Source organism: Austrofundulus limnaeus, unplaced genomic scaffold (assembly GCF_001266775.1).
Source record: "Austrofundulus limnaeus strain Quisiro unplaced genomic scaffold, Austrofundulus_limnaeus-1.0 Scaffold228, whole genome shotgun sequence".
Classification (NCBI taxonomy): domain Eukaryota; kingdom Metazoa; phylum Chordata; class Actinopteri; order Cyprinodontiformes; family Rivulidae; genus Austrofundulus; species Austrofundulus limnaeus.
Window position 1 is genome coordinate 379,967 of NW_013952630.1, and position 1,130 is coordinate 381,096.

A 1,130-nucleotide genomic window follows, 5' to 3' on the forward strand; every position below is an offset into this window, starting at 1 on the left:
GTGAAATATATTTATGTTTGTGGTTGTAATGTGACAAAATATGGAAAAGTTCAAGGGGTATGAATACTTTTGCAAACCACTGTATGGTAAGGGAACAAAAGTAGACTACAGGCTATATATTGAACACCAAGAGACAGTATGTGTTGTATACAAATGTGGTGTAAGTCTTTTTTTTCTGCTTCTTCAATTCACATTTAAAGTTATTTACAGCTGATCTCAACTGGGCTTAAGTTTGGGTATAGATCAGAAAGGTAAATTACTCTTTAGTTGGAGGCTTTTAGACTAATCGAACTGTCTGCCAGGTGAACGGAGCCCACCAGGAGTCCAGTATACTTCTGACAGTTGATGGTGGCAGGTTTAATCAAAGTGTTGGCTCATTAACATGGGGCACATGCAGTGGCCTCGTGCTGTCCCTTCCAGGCTTGTTATCTCAATAGAAATCCACCGCAGCATTGGCTAATTGGCCTCAGTGCACAATAAAACTTCAAACATTACGAGAGATCATTAGAAAAGGTTTGGAGCTCGCTAAACTTGTACAGCTAGGTCAAGCATTTCAAAGCATCAGATGGCTGATGGTTCTGCACCTCGATAATGGATTCGGTTTTGTGAAAGGGAAAAAAGTTTGAATTGGAAAGTTGGGAATTGGCAATTCAGATAGCAAAGGCTGGGGCTCTTGTCATTTTGGAGTATTGTAAGTACTACAAAAAATAAAATAAAACAAAAAAGTGTACTCATCCAAAATATACACTAGCTTCAAGCCCTCATGAGGGGCAACACCACCTCCGAAGGACAAACTTCTTAAAATATCACCTTTGAATATATCAATGTTACAGTATATAAAGGCAACAACACCCCTTTAGTATGAACTTTTCAGAGATTTATAAAAACAAAACTCATGTTGACTTGTGAACATCACACTATGAAATATATTAATGGAAAAAAATTGTGACCTACTGAAAACCAAAATATAAAAATACAGTACATCAGAAACTCATTGACACCCGTCCATGAAGGGGCGACTGGCCAATGGGAGCACCGGGACTTTTCCCGGTGGGCTGGTGGGCCGGTGCAGGCAGTGAGGGGAAAAAATGTGTAGTTGCGCCCGATACCAGTAGATGGCAATAATGCAG